At 36.1% G+C, this 26,499-nt stretch overlaps 1 protein-coding gene across 2 annotated transcripts in view; it reads right to left on the bottom strand.

Annotated features, from left to right (window-relative positions):
• B3GALT1 (beta-1,3-galactosyltransferase 1) overlaps positions 1-26,499 on the bottom strand; it is a 556,028-nt gene that overhangs the window by 338,443 nt on the left and 191,086 nt on the right. For both annotated transcript variants that reach the window (XR_002516404.2, XR_004176706.1), the window contains exon 3: positions 15,197-15,297. The gene's annotated coding sequence lies outside the window, so the exon portion shown is untranslated. The remainder of the gene's footprint in view (positions 1-15,196; positions 15,298-26,499) is intronic.

Raw genomic sequence — 26,499 nt, 5'->3', positions numbered from 1 at the left:
ACATTTTTGTGAACAGGGTATCAGTGATTTCTAGGTAGCTCTCCACTGTGTCATGAGTATGTGCTCAAACTCCACATAAACTGAATACCTCATGATCAACTGTGTAAGCTTTCCAAATATCTACTTTCATGCTCTTCCACAGGGAATCATTTACCTTCTCCTTAGAGTCTCTTCTCCTTGGAGTCTCTAATCACATTTCTGTAACTTGGCCATTGATAAATTTGTGAATGTTAATATCAAGAAGAGGCACTTTGAAGATGTATTTCAGATTGTTATAGGCTTCGCACAAATCTATTGTTTTTAGAAAACCTTCACTGGCTCTATTATACTTAAGAAAATTATTCCTTTCTTTTGTTCCTCCCCTTTTATTTCTATTTAAAAATTTTTAAAGATTATTTTTTAAAAGTAAGACATCCACATTGTTCAAAATTTAGAAGATACAAAGTGTATTAAGTGAAAAATTTTCTTTTCATCTCTTCATTTTAATCAGCTCCACTACCCTCCAAAGATATCCAGCATAACCAGCCCATTGTGTAATTTTCCTAATACATCCTTTGTATACACAGATTCACCCATATTCCCTTTTATTTATTAAACAGATGGCAGCATATCATACATGCTGATCTGCCATTGCTTTGTTCACTTAATACATTTTGTAGATCTCTCTATATCAGCACATACAGAACTCTATACGCACTCTTTTATGGCTGTACATATAGTCATACATCACTTAATAATGGAGATACATTCTGAGAAGTGCATTGTTAGGTGATTTTGTCATTAAGCAAACATCATAGAGTGTACTTACATAAACCTAGATAGTATAGCCTACTGTAGATCCAGGCTTTATGATATGGTCTGTTGTTCCTAGGCTACAAACCTATACTGCATGTTACTGTACTAAATACTATAGGCAACTGTCACACAATGCTATGTAGCTGTGTATTTAAACATTCCTAAACATTCAAAAGGTACAGTAAATATATCATATTATAATCTGTGAGACCACCATAATATATACAGCTATCAAAGACCAAATTGTCATGCAGTGTATGACTGTATTACATTGCACAGATGCATCATTTCATTAATCAGTCAGCTATCAATGAAGATTGAAGGATGCTACTCCTTTCTGATAAGTAATTTTCTTTTCACTTTTTCTTTATCACTAGTTAAAGGGAAAAGAGGCATTTTCATGGTCATATTGTCCTATAATTTGCTTTCTCATGCACCCAATCACAAAACAGATCAAAGCAGGACCTTTGAGATGATTTATTTTGAGATCCTGAAAACTGGGTAGTGCTTATTTTCAAGGTTGACATATAATTGCATACACTATGTAACCTTGAGCTACTTATAACTACTTCTAGGATATAGACTCTAGGCTAGAATTGTATCCATTCCAATTTAATGTTCTGTACAGTCTCAGGAAATGATTACCACTAAGTAAATAAGGCCAACTAAATAATAGAAGACATTCAATCTATGGGCTTGGAACAGAATTACAAAACTTCATTGTGATTCAAGTGTAGTTTCTAAATTCTGAGAGTATTTTAACTTCTTCATGACTGGTAGCAATTAATCTGTTACGAAATTGTGCCCACTGCATATTTGCCCAGGAAGCCAGGAAGTTCTTGGTGTTGATGTGGTAGTTCTGTTGCTTGGTGGATATTGCTAAGTCTCTGTCTCCTTCATCAACCCAGCACTGAAGATGGGCAAAGTAAGGATTTAAAGAAAAGCTAGAAAGGAATTTGAAGCAAAAAGACACCTAGAATATAAGAAAATATATGGGTCTGTTGTGTAAATGGAACCCAGGCATACAGTAAGGATAACAAATTACACTTGAAATTTTAATACAATGAAGGCAATGATCATTTCATAAGTGTTACCAAGTGGATGGGCATCCAGGAATATGGAATGGCATAAGAGAGCTCCTGTGATTTTTAAAATTGCAATTTAGAAAAAGAGTGCTCTGGAGTGAGGTGGTCACTGCTGATATGAAGAATGAATAAGCTATTCAAGAAGAGAAATTTGAGTGGGCATTTTAGTTGAGGGGAATTTCTTGGAAGTGAGATACTCAAGGGAAGAGTAAGTTTGGTCAAAACATAGAATTTGTGCCAGCAGGTAGTGGATAATGATGCTGGAAATGTAGGCTGACGATCACATTTACTGTAAAGAGTTTTTAGTGTTAAGCTACTTTATTTTGACATTATTTCATAAAATACATCAGTTATTGGAGGCTTTAGTCTCACAAGACGAAAGCTTAACAGTAAGCTTTTTCACTTTTTGCCAGTATTCAGGAACCAGCATAAGCCTGGCTGGTGGTCAAGTGAAGGGAATCCTTGTGGTAGCCGGACACTCTGTAGATCTTGATTTAAAGTATACGCACCCTTGAAATTTTCTCAAAAAAAAACACCCATAAATACCTGTCAGGTCTATTCACTGCTTGTAATAATTTTTATAATAGTTGAGCGAGTCCACGATTGGGTAGAAAGGATTATGAAGGGAAAATTTAAGATGTTTCAGTGTGTCAATAATCTTAACTTTAAAAGTATCATGAAATAGTTTATATGTTATAAAGTAATAATACGGTTGAATTTGTGTCTCTGCTCAAATCTCATGTCAAATTTTATTTATTTTTTATCTTTATATATTTTTTTGAGACAGAGTTTTGCTCTTGTCACACAGGCTGGAGTATAATGGTGTGATCTCGGCTTACTGCAACATCTGCCTCCCAGGTTCAAGTGATTCTCCTGCCTCAGCCTCCTCAGTAGCTGGGATTACAGGTGCCTGCCACCATGCCCAGCTAATTTTTGTATTTTTAGTAGAGACCGGGTTTCACCATTTTGGCCAGGCTGGTCTCGAACTCCTGACCTCAGGGATCCACCTGCCTTGGCCTCCCAAAGTGCTGGGATTACAGGCACGAGCCACAGTGCCCAGCCTCATGTTGAATTTTAATACCCAGTGTTGAAAGAGGGGCCTACTGGGAGGTGATTGGATCATGGAGGCAGATTCCTCACCTTGCTGTTCTTGTAATAGTGAGTAAGTTCTCACGAGATCTGGTTGCTTAAAAGTGTGTAGCACTTCCCCCTTTGCTCTCTTTCTCCTGCTCCAGCCATGTAAGATGTGCCTCCTCTCTCTTCACCTTCCTCCATGATTGTAAGTTTTTTGAGGCCTCCCCAGCTATGCTTCCTGTACAGCCTGTGGAACCGTGGTGCAATTAAACTTCTTTATAAGTTTCAGGTAGTTCTTTCTAACAATGTGAGAATGGACTAATACAAGTAATAATTAAAATCCTATACATTTGTAGTCCTACAGTTTTTTTCAGAAAGCATCCAAGTAAATATATCCCTAGAATATTGTGGTTGCTTTTCTTTGGATATTCCCATTACTTACACTGATCTTTCTCCTGGGGAGTCACCCCTCTGACTACGTCAGAGGCTACTCAAAAGGCATTCTGTTATATTTGCTCATCTTACCTTGTTCTTTTCTTTATCACATTTCTCATAATTATAATTATGGAAAGATTGGTGAAATTTTTTGTTTAATGCATATCTGCCCTACTAAAATGTAAACTTTTAATAGCTTGTCCAGTGCCTTTCAGGAAACTTTCAGTAAATATTTGTTAAATTAATGAATGAATCACCATGGTCTTTTATTTTTTGTTTCCATTATAAAGAGATAAAAATAGGATGTAGAAGTTATATAAGACTTCATTTACAGTTATTTCACTAATATGCTTAAAACATGAAAGGAATGAACACTTTAAGAGTGTAAAACAGAAATGAAACACAAAGTCTTGCCATAAATGTCACATGCAATTCATTCATGTACTTGTCTCAAACTCAACACTACTTTGAAGGCTTAATGCTGAGAAACAAGTGGGTACTTCAAGACAAAGTTCAAGGTATTTAATTACTCCAAGAGTAGCCCTGTGGTTGCTCAGCCTCACTGACATTTTTTTTTTTTTTTTTTTTTTTTGCCGCTGTAGATGTGTGAATTAACATTTTTGAGAATTGCCTTTAGGAGCAAAAAGTTTTCAAAATTTGGAAATGACTGAATTGATTTTATATTTACATTACAACTAGAAGTCTAATGCAAACTGTTTCATAATGTTAAAAATCTTTTTTGTGTCTTGTAAAGAAAATGCATTTTTTTAAATCTTGGTTTTGTTGCTGTCTTTTAAGTTTAAACTTTAAAATCAGAAAGTTTTTTAAAAAGCATGTTTAAAAGCTTAAGTGGAAACAACTGAAAACTTGAGATCTGAATACTAGAAATTGCAATTGAACAACTTATATATTATTATATCTAAAACATTACCAAATTATTTATAATTACAAAGTGATATTAATATAAATATTTTAAAATATTGAGTTAATACACATTTTTTCTATTTGCTTTCATTTGCTATTAAATAATACATTATCAGAAAGAAAAAAAAGACAAATTTTGCCCCAATCATAGTAATGAAAATCAACTAGGAGTTCAACATACCCACTTTAAAGAGCTTTCTGGATCCGTGAATTCAAGGTCCATTTCCATTTACTTCTACCACACAACACCTTATACAGTCAGTTAAAAGAATAGTCATTTTTATTATGGCTGTATTATTAAAATACATCCTGAAGCTGGTTATCTCATTGACTCGTTAAATGTCTATTTTAAATGGGTACTCTATTGTTCTACTCTAGGAATTTAACAGGAAGCCAATTAAAAAATTCAAATTATCCAATGTATAGTTAATGGTCTCCCTATCCCAGATAGTATGATAGACTTGCTATCAGTAAAGGATTATGGTTCTAACAATCAAAGGTTATTAAATAACCAATAATTAATTACCAAATTGGCATCAACTTCTTCCCATGAATCATTCTTCCAAAGATTTTTCTACTCTTACCCCAGGAATAAGTAAGTTAGCAAGTGTATTAAAAGTCCCAATAACATTAGCCAAAAGATGATTAATAATATTCATCATTCAAGACTTATTGATGCTCATAAAAATATAGCAATAGGCAAACACTCCTGCCTTAATAATGAGCACAGTATGTGCAGGGTTTTTTTCCTCATAAGCCAAATTCTATGTGAGATCCTTGTGTAGCACAGAGACTCTTAGATGTCTGTGGTTACTCTAGGGAAGAACATAACCAGAAAATCTAGATATGGCCAAACTGAGAGGAATGCCAACTCCAGTCCCTCGATTCATAGAACAAATACAAAGGAAGAGAATTTGCTGCAAAGGTCATTTCAATGACACCCCCACGCATTTTTTTTCTCATTAGTTATCATTTAAAGTGGTGCTATAAAACTGGTCACACTGAACCCATGTTTTAGAAGAAGTGCCACTGAAGAATATCAACCTGTAATTGTCTGGTCATTATTTGACTAGTATTTTGATAATTTCTAAATAAATTTTCTTGCCTTTTGGGACCTATGGCTTGATAAATAAGCCCATCTGGTTTTCAATTTGTTCAATTAAGATTGACAGAGGTTGAGAACTGCTTTGCAAAACTGCATCTTCTATCCTGAGAATCCTTATAGGCTTTTACCAGGTACTATTAAATTGTTCTGTGAGGCTATTGTGACATTAAGTAGATGTTTTTCTCAGAAAAAATCAGAATCAAGAAGGTAAAATATGTTTCCAAAGCAACAAAAGCCATTTTGTCTCTCTCTGACTCTCTCGCATGCAGAAACACACACACATACAGGACACACATACACACACCATCCCTCCCCAACACACCCACAACCCGCCAGTACTTTATTTAAACTTCTAGTAGTAGAAAGGAAAATCAAGTTAATTTAACTGTGGTATCTCCAGATTCCAGCCCAGCCACATGCTCTCAATCAGCTCACTTGTTTCCTCTACCTACATTGTTATTTTGTTGCTCTTTACTGGGGAAAAGAAGAACTGTAATTTATTTTGTCTTTAATACAGGGCATTGGGATGTTTCCTAAGTGTTATGTTCTCTCTTACTCTGCTTGTATCAAGCATACATCACATGGATTTGGGGACAGTGGAAGGGGGGGGGAACCCATGCATATTTCTGTGCTTATAAAAATTAAGAATTCTTTTTTTATGCAATTACAGTGACTAATTGAAATAAAAAGTTTGTAAAAGGCTTTTAATTTTAAGTAACCACTTCTAGTGTTGCCAGATTTGCCATCAAATATAGAAATTCAATTATCTTCCTCTTAATATGATATGTTCATTTTTTCTTTAACAAAGATTTCATTTTACTGCTAAATCCTTGAGTCTCATAATACCAAATAAACTACATCACTACCTTACTACTTTGACTGACATTTTTTCCCTTCCAAGAAATAAAACCAATAGTGCTATCTTTCTAAAAAAATCATTTCTGGGGAAAATTAGGGGAAAATGTGGTGATTTTTATCACAGAATATAAAATCTAGACCTGATTTTAAGATTTGTTTCGTTTAAAACATAATGATGTAAGTACCAAATAGTAGATAGTAAAATCAACATGCAACTAACTTGGAATTTTTCATTTACTAACAAATTTAGCCAAGTTAATTGTGGAGTTGAGAAAGAAAAAAGCAGGTTAATTAAAAGCAATGAGAATCTCATCATGTTGCAATTATGGGAACTACAGAGTTCTTTTAATATAAAATAGAAGCAAAAATAAATATAAAAGTGCAACCACCAACTCAAAAAACGACCAACAAAATTCCCCAGGTCTTACATACAGACCGAGTAGGCTGTTTTTGTAATTATTTTAAATGGAGATACCACCCTCTTTTCCTGTTTGAAATGTAAACACCCTTCGGAGAAGTAACACACTGATTTAAATTCATATGAAGTTAGGAAGTTATAAAAGACTGATAGCGGGTCCTTTCTTGACAGTGGTTTTTAATAGGGGCAGCATGATGGGGATCTGCAGGGAGAAGAAAGGGAATGGGGGCAAAGAATTGACTTGGAATATGAATTGAATCTTTTCCAGAAAGGTCCTTATAAATAATCCTGAAATTCCAGATGATTCCTACCATCTATCACATCAACTTTAATACACTTTCTCAATTTGTTTCCCAGAATAACAAGCCTGCCTCTTTTCTTATATTAAGATCTGTTCCCATTCTTTAAATGTCTGATCTCCTGCTTCTTTCAAAGTACTTTTTCTGGTATGCTTGCTACATAACATAGAAAGATATTTTTAAAAATGAATTTTAGGTCATAGCAGAGAAAGCAGGAAACAAAGCTTACTGTACCAATTTCATAAATCCCTGATTTTTGCATGCCTTTTTATTAACATTCTAATAGAAGTATACTGAGTTATTACTTATTGCTATGTTTTAATTCTTACAAACTTAAAAAAAATCCAATAGTTACTGAAGAGACTCTCAATTGACAGGCTCCATTCTTAATCTTATAGCCATATGTTTCTTCCAGTTTTCTAAACGAAAAAAATCAACGTGTCCTATAAAAAACCTTGATACATTAACAAAACACAAGCTTTGGTCATGACCTGACAAAAGCCATACTTCAGGCCAGGGAATTTCTGTAGATTAAGCAATCCTGTAACATCTCTTTGCCAAAGCATGTGCAGACCTCACTTCTTCAACATGTCAATACTGGGCTTTGTTATAAAATCAGAGCAGATGGTAAGAGCAAAAGAGAGCAGAAGTTGCACACACCTTAAGTATGAAGCCTAACACATTTAACTTTAGGCTTTCAAACTTGTCGGCACTTTTTTTTTTTTTTTTTTTTTAACCAAAGACAGATTTCAAAACATTGTTAATATTTAACAGGCAGTTGAAAACTCATATACTCCTTGGATAGTATACTACTAATTCTTAAAAACACAGATTTTTCACTGTATCTAGTATAGAAAACGTGAGCTGTTGGGTACTTGGGAATCCTGGGCTTTCCATCAGCTGAAACTGCTCTCTCTAAGGTCATTGATGGCCTCTGTAAGCCCCGGGTTCTTGTTTCTCCAGTCTTTCTTCTTCCTAATCTTTTTGTTGCATTTGTTACCCTCAGAGTCTCCTTTTCCTAGCCAAGCCTTCTTCATACAGTTTCAAGGACAGGCAAAATCCTGGTTTTTCTGACTTCTCCAATCCCCCTCACGTTCTTTAACTCTGGGCATGGCCCAAGGTTGACTCCTTAATTAACTCTTCTTTTTATCTCTTTTGTCCCAATTCAATCTAGCCTGAAGCAGAACTTCTAAGAAGGAACATCCTTTCCCAGGGAAAAATCCCCTATTTTAGTAGTTGGTAATCGGTACAATTGAGCATCTTGCTTAAAGACTGAGTTAAAATTCAAAATGTGGCTTTTGCTGAGACACCCTTGGCATATTCCCACTTTGGAGTTTTGGCACTTCCTTTTCCTTCTGTCTGGAATAATCTCCCTTAGGATACTAGCTTATTCACATTTTTCAAATATTTGCTCAGATACCTCCTGCTTCATGAGGCCTCTTCTAACCATCATATTTAATATTGTAACTGTTGCACATCCCCCCTCATTTCCCTTCCTCTGCTCAACTTTGTATTTTTGTACAACATTTCTAAATTCACATTATACATTCTTAATTCTCTTTATTAGATATTGTTCAATTTACCATTTTCTTAGTTCCAGCCATTATAACAAAATATCATTCAAAACACGGCTATAAGCAACAGAAATGTACTTCCTACAGTGCTGGAGCCTGGAAGTTTGACATCAGGGTGCCAGCATGGTTGGGTTCTCATGAGAGCCTTTTTCAGGGTTACAGAGTGTCAATGTTTCATCGTATCCTCATGTGGCAGAAAGAGAGAGAACTGGCTCTTTGGCCTCTTCATATAAAGGCACTAATCCCATTCCTGAGGACTCTACCTTCATGACTTCATTACCTCCCAAAGGCTTCACCTCCTAATACCAAAACACTGAGAGTTAGGATTTCAACTCAGAAATTCTGAGGGGGATACAAAACTTCAGTCCATAACACCCTGATAGAATATGCTTTATTTTGTTCACTGATGTCACAAAGGCCTAGAACAGTGACTGGCACTTTGAAGGTGATCAATGACTATTACCCTAATTGAGTTTAAAAACTTCCTTATAATATCCACTACCTTCTTTCTCTTTTCACTGCCAACAGCCTAGTCTAAGTTTCTTCTCAAGGTAATTAGCCAATTAGCATGCTAATTACATTTCTTTCTACCCTTCTCTTTAATCCATCTCCTTTACTGTTGGCTGATTTTCCTCTTCAAAGCCCAAATTCATCTTCTCATTAACCTTCTCAGAAACCTTCACTGTAAGGCCAAGTCAAAATTCCTTATTCTGGAACTTACGGCCCTGCTCAGTACGACTACCAATCACATCCAGCCTCATGGGCACCCACTCCTCAATCAACTTTAGCCAAGCTGGTGTTGACTTTTTCATTTAAGAAATAGTTGACCTCCTAGTCCTAGCTCCTATGTATGATAAAAATAATTTACTGTCAGTTTAGGCAAAGGAACTGGAAGAATAAAAACTTAAACAACATTTGTACTAAAAAAGAAATCGAGACCACAGAAGAAAGACACTTGGCCGATTTACTCAGGTACATGGGGTCCCACCACTGAAATGTCTCTTTCTTCTATTTTCATGTTCTGGAGAAGCAAATTGTACCTATATTTAAAGGTTCGAGTTCAACTTGCTCTGTGATTGATTCTATGCCTTTTAAAAGTCATAATTCCTTTTAATAAACATTAATAATAAATGTTTTGTCTTCCACAAATATTCTGAGGTGCCTTTCTTCAACCTTCTTTCCCTTCACCATACAAAACATTGATTTATGGATTACATAGGCCTTCCCATCCCAAAATTCGGAGCACTATCTTTTCCCTGAAGGCATCCCTTTCCTCAAAGCTAGGATAAAACCTAAAAGGAAAAGCCTAGGAACAGATCTGGGACTCTGGGGAAGGGGTATAGGGCTTATACTTTTAATTGGTAAGAAAGCTGGCGAAGCCGGGGGTGGTGGCTCACACCTGTAATCCCAGAACTTTGGGAGGCCGAGGCAGGCAGATCACCTGAGGCTGGAAGTTCGAGACCAGCCTGACCAACATGGAGAAACCCTGTCTCTACCAAAAATACAACATTAGCCAGGTATGGTGGCGCATGCCTGTAATCCCAGCTACTCGGGAGGCTGAGGCAGGGGAATCACTTGAACCTGGGAGGCGGAGGTTGCGGTGAGCCAAGATTGTGACATTGCACTCCACGCTGGGCACCAAGAGCAAAATTCTATCTCAAAAAAAAAAGGAAGGAAGCAAGCAAGCTGGCGAAAAAAGCAAAATGGCACCTCTTCTTCACTGCTTTCTCTACGTGTTTCAAAGTTTCACTCTCTAATCACTTCCTATCCACATGAAGGTTGTTAAATGATGATGAGGCTTTTGGTTTCTGCATTCCTACATCTGCCACCAATGCTTATGAGATTATTGTTCTAGAAGGCCCTCCCAAGTAATCCTCCTTATTTATGCTTTCTCTACTCGAATTTTTGCTGTACTTTACTGTGTTACAAACATTAAACAGTCTAGAATTTGAAAACATTTTACCTTATATTTTTGTTTCTGTCATATACATATACATTACAGAAATTCCTGAAGACAGAAATTGTCTACCCCACAGCAGTGGTTGTCATCTTTCCCTTTTATCAGTAAAGCCAACGGTACGATATTAAAAAAAATAAGATTCCAGGGCCCCAAGTCAGTTCTGAAGAAAGTGAATTACTTGTCTAGCTTTTGAAAGAAATCTGTGTTTTCAGAATTTCTCCCAAATGATTCTGATAATTTGCTAGGTATGAGTATCACTGCTTTACAGAGTTTACCATGGGCTCATTGCGAAGAGGAATCTCAAAACACCTTTTAACTTAAAAATTATTTACTTTAAAATTAAAAATGTATGACTAAAGCTTGTGACAATTAATTTGCCTCATGTAGATTTTAAAATCTAACATTTGATTTTGTACCATAAAATATCTAGGAAAATTTTAAAATTAAAAATACCTGAAATTTCACCACATATGCTATTTTATGTGCATATAATCATATCAAACATACAGTTATAGATTCTCATTTTTCTTTGATATAGGTTTATTTTAGATACTTCTTACATGCCATATTTTAAAACAGTGAAAATAACATTCCATTGGAATGAGGGTACTAACTAACTTCATAATTTCCCTATTTTGGACTTCTTAGGTATTTATTTTTTTCCCTAAAATATAAGTATCATAACTAATATCTTTTATATAAACAAGTCATTGAATATAGATGCAATTGTATTGCATTTGATGTATTTATCAAATATTTATTCTATTTTAAAGTTATACACTTTATTCTTTTTTTAAAATGCTGTAATCTTAGGCACAATTTTTTGCTAGTTTCTCCAATGAGTTTGTTTTCTAATTTTCAGACTCTTAGGACAATCTGCAATCAAGTATACCATTATAATGCGCCACAAAGTTATTCAATCTTGTTGGCATATTCTCTTGATTCCTATATTTAGCCCAGATCTCCCTACTACTCTGTTTCAGGAGTACTTCCTAACACAAACCACACTGAAGGGATAAAAATTCTAACTGGTACGTATCAGTTTCTTAAAGTGTAGCCTATAGATCACCAGTAATACAACAACATGAGGAGCTTGATAAAAGTGGAGAATCATGGACTACAAAATTATTTTTTGATATTTAGTTGTGGAGTCTCGGAAAACGAAATTTAAACAAGAATCCAAAGAAACTCTTCTGTATATACTAATGTCTGAAAATCCAGCATTCTATATACCATGTTATCAGCAAATGTGCAGCATAGATTTAAGGCACTTCCAATGCCAATATACTTCTTATCATCCTACTTCTTTCCCCAACCAACCCTCCTGCACTGGAGTCCATCTTTTATAGAAAGTAGAGAACATGTTTATTTTATCTTTGCATTTCTGTCACTGTTGAGACTCTATTTTGCACATAAAAACTGCATAAGAATGTTAGTTGTTTAATTTTTAACCAGATCCATACTCTGTTAAGTTAGTTTTGATCATTACACAAAATTACTTGCATGGCTTGAAATGGTTTACCTATTTTTTTCTTAAATTATAAAGTTTGTCTGGTATCTTTGGAACTTTGTTAAAATATTTCTATAGTAACTGATGTAGGGCTTTGTATATACTCACAGAATAAATGTGTCAGGCATTGTGATATATTTGAAGATAGAAATATTAGAGGAGTGGTCCTTACACTGGAGAAAGTAGCCCTCTACTAGTGAAGTTGGTATCATCAGAAAGGTTTACAAAATAATATAATCAAATCTAAGCATGCATCAAACATACAGAAAAATGACTATATTGTGAAAGCATCGTGAAGAATCTCTTTTCAGGACTATATCTGCATGGCCAAATTTAACTGAATACAGAAATTCAGGCTGCCGAATTTGATGTGGCTCATATATAACACTGTAGTTCACGCCAGAAAGCTAACTTTGAACAGCATCAAACATGGCCTATTTTAATATCAAGATCTACAGAATATGCAGATTTAAACAAGCCAGAATCTTTTATATCTTCTGCCTATTTTTATTTCAATGGTGTATTATTAGAAGAGTCTTTGCCTACTATGACCTCTTTCTATAACAGAGAATACTAGGTGTACACACACACACACACACACACACACACATCTCTATATACACGTACTTGGATATAACACACACTAATCTCAGTGCTGTCAGGGATAACCTCAGATTCTTGATCACTGTTATTACAAAGTGAATACTGAAAAAATTCATAGTAGCTAAGAATTCAGAGTCTTTTGGGCAATCACACTCTCTTTTATAGTTTATTATGTTAGAACATGAGACCATGAAAAACCACAATATACTTATTACAATTGCTAAAACTCTAAGCACTGGCAACACCAAATGCTTGTAAAAATGTGCGGCAACAGGAAGGTCCTTTCAGTGCTGGTGGGAATGCAAAATATTACAGCTACTTTGAAATACAGTTTGGCAGTTCCTTATAAAACTACACTTTATTACCACTTAATCCAGTCATAATACTCCTTTGTATATACCTAAATGAGTTGAAAACTTCTGTCCACACAAAAATCTGCAAACAAATATTTATAGTGACTTAAAAAAGTAATTCCCAATTTGGAAACAATCAAGATATCTTTCACTAGGTAAATGGGTAAACTATGGTACATCCGTCCAATGAAATATTCAGTCATAAAAAGAAATGAGCTATTAAGCCACAGAAAACATAGATGAACCTTAAAAGCCCATTGCTTTGTAAAAGAAGTCAAAATGAACAGGCTACATACTGCATGATTCCAACTATATGTCATTCTGGAAAAGGTCAAACTATGGAGGCAGTAAAAAGATCAGAGATTGCCAGGGTTTCAGTGGAGGGAGAGAAGAGGGAATAGGAGGAAGATGGGGGATTTTTAGAGCACCGAAGCTATTCTGTGTGATGCAGCAGTAATAGAAATTTGTCATTATATGTGTGTCAAAACCCATAAAATATCCAACACAAAGACTGAAACCTTATGCAACTATGGACTTTAGTTAAAAGGCTCTATCAATATTGAGTCATCACTTGTAACAAATGTACCATGTACCATGTTAATACAAGATGTTAATAATACGGAAAACTGAGTGTGGGTTGAGGGAGAGGATTATGTGGAAGCTCTCTGTACTTTCCAATTAATTTTTCTGCAAACATAAAACTACTTTTTTTTTTTTTGAGATTGAGTCTTGCTCTGTCGCCTAGCCTGGAGTGCAGTGGTATGATCTCTCACTACAGGCACCTGCCACCACTCCTGGCTAATTTTTTTTGTATTTTTAGTAGAGACGGGGTTTCACTGTGTTAGTCAGGATGGTTTTGATCTCCTGACCTCGTGATCTGCCCGCCTCAGCCTCCCAAAGTGCTGGGATTACAGGCGTGAGCCACCGCCCCCAGCCCATAAAACTACTCTTAAAAAAGTCTGTTAATGGGGGGAAAAAAAAAAAAAAAAAGCAAAAGTAAAACCAAAGACACAGAAGTTGTTAAAATTAAACCAAACCAAAGACTACAATTCTGGTCAGATGAGACAACTTCTGGAACTGTAACTGCAGTCTTTTATGGTGATACCCCTGGTTTCCCAACTGTTACTTCTTATTCCCGAGGTGGTACCTGTGGTGGTACCTGTGATGATATTGGAATAAGGCACAGAAGAAATACCACAGAGTGTGCAGGCCCCATTAGCCTGAAACCTACCATTCTTCAATATTCAGTCTGGCTTTGAGTCAGGTCCAGAATCTGCTGAAGACTTAAACATTTTTTGAATGACTACTAACATAACAGAATCAGGAGTTACCCAGCCTAGTCCAAATATTGAAGTGAGGCCTAAAAGTACACACCTACCTCAAATTATGGGGAGTTCTCATTACCCTGGGGACAAAATTTTGTCTTGTGTAAATTTCTCCAGAACCCTAAGAAAACAAGGGATCCTGCCAGAACTGAGATGTGCCCCTGGGTCCTCTAAGGAAGAGCTTCTTTATCATTTTGTTAATGGAGAGGAAAAAGGAAAAGATTCCGAGTTCAAGTTTCTTGACACAAGACCAGGAATACTGGTCAATCTTCAGGTAAAATTAACTTCCAGTGAAAATCTAGAACCCGATGTCTTAATTTTTTCCTAAGAAAAACTCCTCTAAGTCCAGACTTCAAACATAGACATGCATAAAAAGCAGCAGACACTGTAGGGCTTTCCAAAAAGAAAGGTTCTATTGCTCACCAGCACAGCTCCCCAACACAATGGTCTACAGATGTGCTAATAAGATGCCAAGGCTTCAGCCCTGGAGCTGCTGAGCAGTGCCAGTCATCTCTGCTTGTGAGAAGCCCTCTCAGTACATCCTAGGAATATTACCATTTTCCATGTGTGTCATGGCAAGAAGGCTGACAAAACACTTTGCAATCTCTGCTAATGGTGCTTCTATTCCAAAGTGGCCAGAGTGATGCTTTGCAATTACTCTTGTTTCTACGTATCATCCTACTCCAAATATGAGGATAATATTTGTTGAGGAGTTATTTCTGATCATATTTCACGTGAAAGGTATAAAGCATGAAATACTACAAAGCTATAAGCAAATTCAGAGCAAACTTAATATTTTGGATAATATCATCTATTTTATATCACAGTTTTGTAAATATTCAAAGACTATTAAACCAAAAATAGGAATCAGCTGTTACCCTATGATGAAAATTTCTGCACTCCTTTTAAGGAGCATCCGTGTCTTCACAAAATCCCTCCACTCCTGGATCGAGCAGCTCTTGAAGTGTTTCTACTGGGTCTAAAAGGAAAGAAAAATATATGAGTAACTTTGGAGGCACTTCAGCTGACATTAGCACTTTGTTTCAAGTTGTTCAGATTCTCTTTTCACCATTTCGTAAAATTTCCACGTATCTTACGTCAAATTATTCTGCACAAAACAATCAGCACTTGAAGAACACTTAATTTGAAAAGGAATTTTCTTCCTTTATATCATTACAATCTCCTCTTTATGCAAAGATGTCTTTGAATAAATGATGTCTTCACTGGTTATAAAGTCATTTTAAAAATTTTCCACAATTATTTGCTTACTTTCCCTAGACATTAATTTTATTCTGTGGTCTCACTTATAATAGCGAGTGTTTCCACAGGAGAAGTAGAATATTGTTAGTTCTAAACAGTCTTGTCTGTGGTTTCCTTAAGACTGTCTTGTTGCCTTGCTCTGCTATGATAAACTAACACATTTGGTTCCTAATCTCCTATGCCTAATTTTTTCTGATGTAAAAATCCCTACCAAATCCCAAAGTACTCCATCAAGTCTATAATAATACTGAGGGAGCCAGTGAAAAAGTGTGTTCTGCCAGCATGTTCTATAAGATAGCCTTCCATCAACACAAAGTCTCAGGCATTCTTTTCTGGAACTCGCAAGGAAAATAAGCTGGCTTTGGCAGTTGATCACAGACTGTTCTAATTCAATGAATCCATTTTCTACAGGCTTTACTTGGCAAGCTTCTTTCCACTGCCTGCAAACTGACTACGTTTCTTTGTAAACCTCGTTGCAATTCAACCCAAACACCTCTACACTCCAGTTATCTGTTACTGAAAAATCTATTTTAAAGAAGACTTTCAGTGGAATACCTAATTTTAGAGCCTTTCCTTAACCTTTACAAACTGTTATGCATATGTCATCATCTACAGAAGGGCGTTGTGGAAAAAGGACGCCAATGGTGTAGTGATGTGCAATACTGGAGAAGTCAGAAAGCCCGGTCTGAGTTACCTGCTCTAAAATGTGCCCCTCTTGATCTGCTTGGCTTATCAAATGATCTGCCTATGGAAGTTCACAGTACAATGATGTTAGTTTGATGGCACCTCTGAACTCTACTTCTAACAATCATTCTGCATATTTTTAGAATTCTTAAAAGCACATAGTTGTAGATTGGGGAAAATGTCATCAATAAATCCTCCAAGGAGGCACAAAGTATTTTTTTTGTAATATCATAGTCTTTCATTATTAATCTTATTTTTAACATGGGTAAGTTCCTGATTCCCATGAATGCAATTAAATATCTATGGATAAATTGAAAAATCTTAAAGTTGCATGAAATAAGCCTGACACAAAAAAGTGCATACTATATAGTTACATTTATATGAAGTTCTAGAAAAGGCAAAAATAAGCTATGATGATCATCAGAACAGTGGCTGTGAGGAATTGACAGAAACAGAGCAAGAGGGAACTCTCTGGAATAATGAAAAAATTCTCTATCTTGATTGGATAATGGTTACATGGGTGTATACACTCGACAAAAATTCATGGAACTGTGACCTTAAAATCTGTACACTTTATTGTAACTAAACTTGTACCTAATTTAAAAAAACAAACAGACAAACAATACGACCGAGGCTTCTCGAGTTTTGGTATGATTTTGAATCACAGAGTCTTTAAGATGAACTGTACAGTGAAAGCCAATTATTTATTCCTTCATTCATTTATCCACTTGAGAAAGATTTACTAAACACTGATATACCCAGAATTAATACAATGGCAGTGTGCTACAAAAAATAATGGTTAGCAAAATAGACATAGCCCTTATTCTTATAGACATTAGAGTCTGTTGGGGGAAAATAGACAATTAAAATAGACAAAAACAAAGAACTATCACTGTAGCATGGGGAGAAGGCCTATATTTTAACCAAGAGCTGCATCAAGACAGAATGAACTACTTTATACTAAACCCTAAGCCAATGTGAGCTGAAAATATTGGTGTTCCCTGAGTCATTAAAAGCCAGTAGAGTGCTCAGACCAAAGCAAACCAAATAATGTTTTTCTATTAAACCAAGCCTAAATATGCTCCAAATCTAATGAATCAAAACATCAAAATATTTTTCAAGTCAAATTTCGTTTGGCCATTGAAGACCTTTTTTTCTTTTTTTTTTTTTTTTAACAGAATTTAGGTTGTCTACGTCCTAAGGCATTTTACATATACAGCTGTCCACAGGAATAACATGGTGTTAAATGACCTTCTTTTCCATGAGCAAGTCCCAGCTGGGAAGACAGGTGCATCTACTTCTGGTCACTCTGCTGCCAATGGGGGATTTGCAGCCTTTCCCAACAGCAAGCATTATGCATACTCACGATAAATCCAAGCTTGTGACAGGTGCAGTATTTGATATACAAACAAAGTATAACCACGAATAGACCCGTATTCCAATATAAAATGCTTTCAGATACTTACATCCCCCTCACCACTACCAAACACACACTTTAAAATGAAGTCCTTCTGTGGGCAATCCCATTTTTAAAGCACATGAAAATATTTTATAGCCTAACTAGTATTAAAAAATCCTCGTTTCTTTTTTGGTTTCCCAACCAATTTGTTCAAAATCTCTCCAAAATGAGAGGAGTCATTTATAAGATTAAACAGATAAAAGAATATAATTAACATGAGAAAAATAAATAAAATATGAACCATATAAAGAGTTAGGGGATTTTTAAGCCTTCTAAGGAAGGCTAACCTATTGTTATTTTGTGAAACTGTCTAGAAGAAAACCAATACCTGTTAAAGAATACTCTAAGAGGAAACATGCTAATAACAGTGGGTAGTTCAAAAATATGCTCTGAAATGAGAAGCTTACTTTAAACCAAGGCCATAAAGGATGCTGAATGTTTTATATTTAATCAGCAAAACATACACAACATTACCTTCCCAGTCTCTGACCAGACAACTTAGGGTTTGGGCTACAGTCTACTGGCAGGACAAAAAGTGGACTTCTGAACAAAGTAAGTGGGACTTGAAACAATTAATTCAAATAGATGAGCCACTTTACACCCTCAGAAAACATGGTCAGATTTCAATCCTAACTCTACAATGATAGTTTCATTACTTTCTCAATCTGGTCAGTGATAAATTCAAAAGAAATCCTTTATTGCTGATGAAGAATTATAGTTCCTGTTTGTATATATTCCACATATCTAATATTTTTAAAAAGTATATATTTTAACAAAAATATAAACATTTTAAAATCTCAAGTTTTATTTTTGATTCTACAGCCAAATGGTTGATAATTAAAGGAGTTAACATAATGGAACATTTTCCCAGCATTCTTGTGTGATTTTTTCCTTCTACTTCTCCAATTTCTACTCTCCCAATCCCACTTTAATGTTTTTGCTTTCTATTCTTTCTTTTGGACAATGTATCAGTTCTCTGTGTTTCCTGGTCATTCTTTCATATTTACCTTCTCATAAACATGGTACTTTAAAGGAAATGTGGTACTGAGTTTGTGAGATATAAAGAATCTTTTATTTTTTTTTCTTCTTCTTCTTTTTTTTTTTTTTTTTAATACAGTGTCTTGCTCTGTCACCAGGCTGGAGTGCAGTGGCAGGATCTCAGCTCTCTGCAACCTCTGCCTCCTGGGTTCAAGCAATTCTCCTGCCTCAGCCTCCCGAGTAGCTGGGACTACAGGTATGTGCCACCACACCCAGCTAATTTTTGTACTTTTAGTAGAGATGGGGTTTCACCATGTTGGCCAAGATGGTCTTGATCTCTTGACCTTGTGATCCACCTGCCTCGGCCTCCCAAAGTGCTGGGATTACAGGCGTGAGCCACTGTGTCCAGCCTGAAGAATCTCATAAACATTACATTAATTAAATTAAATTAAGTTAATTAAATTAACTGAAGACTTTCTCAAATTTCAATCCATTGGATATATAATTGTGGTACAGAATTCTAGATGATTTCTAATGGTTTTTCATGGCCATGACTTTCTTCTCAAGTAACGCCCAAAGATATCATGACCTTCAGTCTGCAGAGCTTGTATGTAATGATAAGACAAGCCTTTCCTCTGTGTCCTGAGAGCAAATTTTAAGCAGCTATAACTTAATGCATCTATTGACACTAAAATCTAACTAACAGCACTGAAACATTTTGAAAACAGAAGTAAAATCTTTGGAACTACTGACTTGGGAGTAAATTTTTCCAGAGGTTCAAATTTAGGGATCATCTTTAATGCATATGCATAGTTTAGATTAATTCAAAAGCATATATTTAGCTCCTATGATGTGGCAGTCTTCATCAAAGTACTAAGGACACATACCCCTCCCTCTAAATTAACTTCATAGCTTAGCCATTGAAGTCAAAGGAAACATAAACACATACAAGATAACTTAATGCCATTTGTCAAGTGCTATGACAACTGTAAACATAGCATTATGAAATATGTAGCCTGGACACTCAATTTCCCAGATGAAGTGAGAATGACTAGGACATGTTCCATAAATATTGACTGAGCATCTGACTTTAGGATAGCAAACCAGTTGTTCCATCTAATCCAATTAAGAAACTATCCTGACTGTTAGTTACAGGAGACCTAATTAAATGCTTACACACTTCCTTTTGTCCTGTTTTTCATTCAAATAATCTTTTTTTCAAAACTTGCCATGTGGGTGGTTCAAGCAGAATTTTCTCACCCATAAAATGTACACATTTATAGAATTATATTTTGATATTTAATAATATATATGCATGTAAACCAAAAATAAATTTCTAAGCCCTCAAACTAACTGAATGGATCCCTCCTCTTGGTCAAGAGGATTTCAAAGTAAACCTGAAAAACTTGTTCAGGTCATGATGGGAAGTGGGGGTTGGACATGCCTTACTATACTCTCTTCCCTTTGGAATTCAGCCACAACTGACCAGCATTAGCATTAAAACAGAGATCTTAAGGATGACAAAACAGACTCTTTACTGCAAGATACCGAATTCTAACTCACTCTAGTCTAGCATCACATGATAAACTGTAGGCCCTGAAATAAATTATTTTACCCTGAAATATATTTCTTGGACATATTTTGAAATGGCCATGGCAAAGCTGTCTCTTGTGAGGGAAGTGTACATTCTGTAGTGAATCCCCTTCCCTTTCTAGTTCTTTTTCTGATCCTGAAGAGATTAGCTGAGAGTCTAGCACCTTTTAAAGATCTGAATAGGAAACATTTGCCACCTATTGCCTCTAAGGGTAGCCACTTATGAGACTTCATCTACATAATAGAACCTTGGTCTCCACAATCTCTTCTTAACCTAGACACTCCTTTCAATTGATTCCAGGTCTTCAGGTGATAACATAACTCTTTCAACCAATTGCCAATCAGAAAAATCTTCAAATCCACCTATGACCTAGAAGACCCTCCTTCAAGTTGTCCCACTTTTCTGGATTGAAACAATGTATAACTCATATGTATTGATTGATGTCTGCCTGTAACTTTTGTCCCACTAAAATGCATAAAATCAAGTTGTAATCCAGCAACCTTGGGCACACATTCTCAGTACCTCTTGAGACTGTCTTGGGCCTTAGCCATTCATATTTGGCTCAAAATAAACCTTTTTAAATACTTTATAGAGTTTGACTCTTTTTTGTTGACATAAAGTACTTAGTACAGTACCTGGTATAGTAATTGCCCTCCACTCCACTCCCTCCCAAAAAAGAAAGAACAAAACAACACATTTTTACTGAAGGCTTGGCTTATCATTGTTAACTATCTGTCCTTAGGCAAAAATTTTCACATATAAAGATGTGAGATTAGTTGTCATAGTTATTCCCTCAGAAGAGGTCATCAAACTTATCAAAAGAGGTTGCTTATGTTTATATCTGAAGGAAGAGCCACATATTCCTTAAAGACAATAGGGCTCATATGGAGCTTCTATATGTGGCTAGAGGTCAGTTCTTAACGGAGACAGCTCCATTGAAGAGGCTTGTTGTCTGCAATAGAGACAGAGGGCTTTGGAATTTCCATAGGATCCATGGATAGGTTCTATAGGGTCTCTACATTCCTCTTAAATACACTGAATGAACAATTATGGACCAAATAATGAACCAAAAGAACACCGGGTATTTTCATTGGAAAAGCAGGCATTATTTAACATACAGTTCCAAGTTATCTGATTCTATGGAGGGCTGATTGACCTATTTTACAAGGCTATAAATTATATACAGATGATAGCAATTAAAATAATACTTATCCAAAGACATGTAAATTCCTTTTGGTGGAGGAACAACTGATCTTTCTCTCCACTGCAACCTAGGGGGAAAGCCAATTTTTCATCTATTTGTAGATTCATTTTGACATTCCTGACTCAACCATATATGTGCATTAATTTGAGTTCTATATTAAACCAGTTAACATTTTATTGGTTTCCTTGTTAATAACTGAGTTAAATAACATTTTGATAGTTTTTTTATATTTGTACAACAATCTTGAATTTGTCTCTTTTGAAAATTATCTTTGAATATTTTTATTTATTTGTGTTTTGATTTCCCATAATAATTTAGCCAAGTACTGCCATATGAACCCAGTGTTTACGTTTGTAGATACTATCATTGTGGCCTCAAGAAGTTTGTTGTTGTTGTTTTTTGAGAAGGAGTTTTGGTCTTGTTGCCCAGGCTGGAGTGCAATGGCACGATCTCAGCTCACTACAATCTCCACCTTCCAGGTTCAAGTGATTCTCCTGCCTCAGCCTTCTGAGTAGCTTGGATTACAGGCATGTGCCACCACGCCCGGCTAATTTTGTATTTTTAGTAGAGACGGGGTTTCTCCATGTTGGTCAGGCTGGTCGTGAACTCCCAACCTCAGGTGATCTGCCCGCCTCAGCCTCCCAAAGTGCTGGGATTACAGGTGTGAGCCACCATGCCCAGCCGTTGGCCTCAAGTTTTAATGAGAAAAGAACAGAGATAGCAAAAGGCAAACAATGATACTGTGCAGAGGCTCCACAAAATACTAGAATTATCATAATACAGCACACTGCGTTATAATTATGTTTTGTAACAGATATAAGCACAGAGTGTTTATGCTTGGCTTTCTTTTTTGACAGAGAGTCTGGCTCTGTCACCCAGGCTGGAGTGCAGTGGTGAGATCTCAGCTCACTGCAACCTCTGCCTCCCGGATTCAAGTGATTCTTCTGCCTCAGCCTCCCTAGTAGTTGGGATTACAGGCACCCGCCACCATGCCCGGCTGATTTTTGTATTTTTAGTAGAGTCAGGGTTTTACCGTGTTGGTCAGGTTTATGCTTGGTTTTGTTTGCATATTTTTAAGTAACAATGTAATAAAAATGATTTAACACTGGGGTTCAAAGAGAAGATTTTTGTACTAGTTTTTGTTTTTGTCTTAAAGACACTGTACATATTGTAGAAGTTTGAGAAACAATGGCCTGGAGGATTGTGAACAATGTATATTTCAAATTTTGCATTTGTGAAAATTTAGTGTGTAAGTTACAAAACTCTGGTGTCCTGAAAGAGTTATTTTAATCTCATGATCATCTTTAATTCTTACTTACTTCCCATCAGATCACGTACTATAAGAATACAGAAAGCTCAAAATAAATGTCATTGTTTTAAAAACCCAGACATAATGGAGATTTGAAAGCCCCCCTATGTAGCTGTAAAGTATCATTCATCTCTTCAGATTTTGATATATTATTCAAGTTTAGTAATATTAGAGGCAAACTATGAGATTATTTTATTAACCAAGAACTGTGAGAAGAGATGTCTTTATACCGCATCCATTTTAAAGCAAGAAGGCAGGCAGAAAGGAACGACACAAAATTTGTGCTGTTAAAACTTATAGGATCATTTCCTACTCTTCTACAACTAACTGTATCTTGAGAAAATGACGGCTGTTAGGTTGGAAGTGTGTTTCAATTGTTTTCTAAAAAAAAAAAAAAAAAAAAATTCTTTTTCTGCATACTATTCACTTAAAATAAAGAGCCTTTTAATCTCTTTAATCTCTTAAAAAAAAGAGCCTTTAATCTCTAGAAAAAGGCTTTTAAACTCTGCCTTTAACTTTTTAACTCTGCCTTAAAATTGTGTATCCTGAAATAACTCTTTTGGGCATGTAACACAGTACTCTCTCTAGTGGTGGAGAAATACAAAATACACAATTAACTCTACCACTATACAGAACAGGTAAAGATTCCAGGTTTGGCTGTGAACTTCCTGGAAAGGCAAGCTTTAGGAGGTTCTTACTGTTTGAAAAATGATGTTCATTAGGTCAGAGAGGAATTCTCAGCATTTAGGAAATTAGGGACATGACCATCATTCTTTCTCAGCTACTTATATCTAGTGCCTGGCAAATAGGCATTCAATACATAAATCAATCATGTGTATAGCTAAGATTGGACCAAGACAACATGGCCGTGTTGAAACATTTTAGAAAAGCAAATTCAGTGATAGCATGTGCAGCTCTATTATAGCAAAAGCATTTTAGCATTCATTTTGTTTTAATGGAGGAATATTATTTAAGTTAGATTACAGAGGTATATAATTAAAACATTTATTGTTTTGTTTTTATTTTAGTTTATGGAGATAGGCAAACATAGATAAATCTACGGAACAACTATCGTTTTATTCCACTGTGGACTTGTTCTGTAGTGGGGTATTTTGATTAAAGTAAGTGAAGAATTTTTCAATTTATTTTAGTTATGTTTTTCTGCCATATATAAGCAGCAAAGAGGACTTTATGCCTCAGGATAAGGTTGATTCACAGAGAACAAAGATGCACATTTTTGGCCTTTGAGCAATTAATTTGACCTTTGTAAGTCAACAGTGCAGACAATTCTTTAAAACCGTGGTTTTGAATTGTAAGTACCAGCTGCTGGAGAGAAAAAAAATTCCAAAAGCTTGAATTTAAATATCAAGAACCAAATCTTAAGAGGACATGGAGCAAAGGGTTCAAGGCCACAGTTAAGGTGGAAAAGATAAGTGATGCCATGAGCAGTTTTTCTATGGCACCAAAGAGGAGAGATAGAGAAAGGGAAACAAAAAGAGTGTAGACGGTATGGGTTGCCCTCTTCCCTGAACCTACTCTGGGGATGAAACTCTGGCGAGTTGGGTGATAGAAACTTCCCAAAATATTTAGTCACTTTTGTACTGGGGACTCACTCCAAGTCAACTCTGAAGCTTGAGAAGAAAATAACCTTGCTGATTGCCTTTATCAAACTAAGCTGCAAAAGGTGGAAATGTCAGCAAGGCAGGTCTGGGTAAAGAGAAGGCCTAAGATAGTCCCCACCTCACCTGCGGTTTTGTTTGTTCGTTTGTTTTTTAGCACTCACAAGGTCTCAACACTATGGCTGAGGAACAAAAGGGAGTTAAGGGTTGACAATCAGCAAGCCTAAAGAGTCACTCCAGCTTGATATCATGGGAGTCCACGGCTGCACAAAGCTGCAGAGTGGGCAGCCCTAGCTGTGAAACCTCCTTTGCAGAGCTTATGGCAGTGGGAGAAATTGAGCATGGCTGACTCCATTTTGCTTCTAGCCTTGCAGGCTGCTGGCTTTGCTCATTCTTGGGCATGGGGCTGGCTAGGCATTGGAGGAGTTTAGTTTATCCTTTAACTTTGAAGCAAAGATGGTAATAGTCCCTCCCTAAAACTGATCCCTTCCTGGTCTGGGGGCTGAAACTGCTTTCGTAAGGTGAATGGAAGGCTACAAGATGAGGTGGAAGGGGCATGAATTCTGCTAAAAGGTAGGCATGGTTTCTATAATCCCTTACGGCTCAAGAGTCATGCAGCCAGGGGTCACAAGATTTGTGACTTCATCAATTGCTTCTATAGTTAATATCATGACTGTAGAGCCCAAGATTGCTCTTTCCAGATGTTTTACAGACTTTTGCATTCCGGCAACTGACTGACTCCCCCTAGACATAATCCACAATCATCCTGTGGCCCCATCCAGAGGCAGACTCAGCTCATGAGGACCATTTTCCACATCCCTATGACTGTTCCCCAACCAATAAGCAGCACCTATTCTGTAGTCTTCTGCCCACAAAATTATTGGAAAGCCTCTAACTTCTGAGCCTTTTGACTTATTTAAGTGATTCTACCACGTGGCTAGCGTCACATTACTTAAACTCTTTCTTTATTGCAATAAACGCCATGGTCTCGTTGAACTGGTTTTGTCTGTGCAGTGGACAAAAAAATCCCATTGGATGATTACAGTGGTGGGATATCCTGAATTGAACCCAAAGAGGATCACTTTGAGACAGGAGGTAGCCAAGTTACTTCAGATTGCAAGACTGAACTTTTTGCTACCAATCAAAAAAAGACCAGAGTTGAATAGTGCTTAGTAGCAGAAATATGAAAGGTATATTTTACTCACTTGAATCTTGTTACATTTCCATCTCAGTCATACAGTTTTAAAACAAAAGTGAATACATTCAAAATATATGCTCTCCCACAAACATATATCACTTCACCCTTAAATAATCAAATAGTAACAGGGAGGAGAAGAGATGGTTCTGTAACTCCTGGGTCCCTAGCATTTAGTGCAAAGCTTGATCTAAAATATACATGCAGATTTTTGAATTAGTAATTGAATAAATTAATTATTGCCAATACCCATCTAGACAATAATAATAAATGCTAATATTACCGAGCACTTGGTTGGAACTAAAACTTTGCCTGTACTACCTCATTTAATCTTCAACTACCTATACAGTAATATCAGTATTCTTGTTTTACACAGTGGGAAATTTTGGTTTATAAGGGTGAAGCGATCTACTCCATGTCCCAAAACTAGTAAACAGCATTTCTTTCTTTTTTTTTTTTTTTTTTTCCTGCAGATGGAGTCTCACTCTGTCGCCCAGGCTGGAGTGCAGTGGCGTGATCTTGGCTCACTGAAAGCTCTGCCTCCCAGGTTCACACCATTCTCCTGCCTCAGCCTCCTAGTAGCATACAATCCAAAATATTATAATGCTGAAGCTTAATTTTAAAAGTCATTTTCAAATATTTGAAGAAAATTTAGAAAGTTGGTTTCACACTGCCAATTGCTTTTGGTTTTTTATGAGCCTTTATTTTAGTGTCCTCACTTAGTTAGCATCATAACACCATAGATCTGGGAGGGACTTTATGGATAACCTCGTCCAGCCCTCCATCTAATGATTGATGGAACTGACTTCTTCAAGGGCACAGAGCAAACAAGGAGTTCTTTCTTTTGGAATAATTTGCCATGCTCTCTTCTTTCCACTT

The sequence above is a fragment of the Papio anubis genome, chromosome 10 (assembly GCF_008728515.1).
Source record: "Papio anubis isolate 15944 chromosome 10, Panubis1.0, whole genome shotgun sequence".
In the NCBI taxonomy this organism is placed as follows: Eukaryota; Metazoa; Chordata; class Mammalia; order Primates; family Cercopithecidae; genus Papio; species Papio anubis.
This window is presented reverse-complemented; position numbering and strand designations above follow the sequence as displayed.